This window comes from Antrostomus carolinensis, unplaced genomic scaffold, assembly GCF_000700745.2.
Source record: "Antrostomus carolinensis isolate BGI_N321 unplaced genomic scaffold, ASM70074v2 scaffold23091, whole genome shotgun sequence".
NCBI lineage: Eukaryota > Metazoa > Chordata > Aves > Caprimulgiformes > Caprimulgidae > Antrostomus > Antrostomus carolinensis.
In genome coordinates this window covers 21,973-22,398 of record NW_010293991.1, presented here as the reverse complement: position 1 = coordinate 22,398, position 426 = coordinate 21,973, and positions in this window count along the sequence as shown.

The following is a 426-nucleotide window of genomic DNA, read 5'->3' as shown; positions in this document are numbered from 1 at the left end:
TGCTCGAGATGGACCGGCTTTGGCAGGGGGGTTGGACTGGATGATCTCCTGAGGTCCCTTCCAACCCCCACCATCCTGTGATTCTGTGAAGTAAAAGGGAGGCTCTGGTAGATGAGATTAGGGCTGTGGACTTCTGGAAGAAATCACAGCTTGGGGGAAAGACTTGTAAGTCCATGAGTTAGGACCATGGTGTGCTGAGAAGGGCGGTGCTGAAGGTCCTGGGCTGCAAGCAGACCTCTGTCTCCAACACTCGCATGCCCCTGCTGATCTCCCTCGTCTCAAATTGTACCAAGGGCAGTTGAGATAGGATGTGAGGAAGAATTTCTTCACTGAAAGGGTTCTGAGGCATTGGAAGGGGTTGCCCAGGGCAGTGGTGGAGTCCCCATCCCTGGAGGGATTGAAGAGTCGTGTAGACATAGTGCTGAG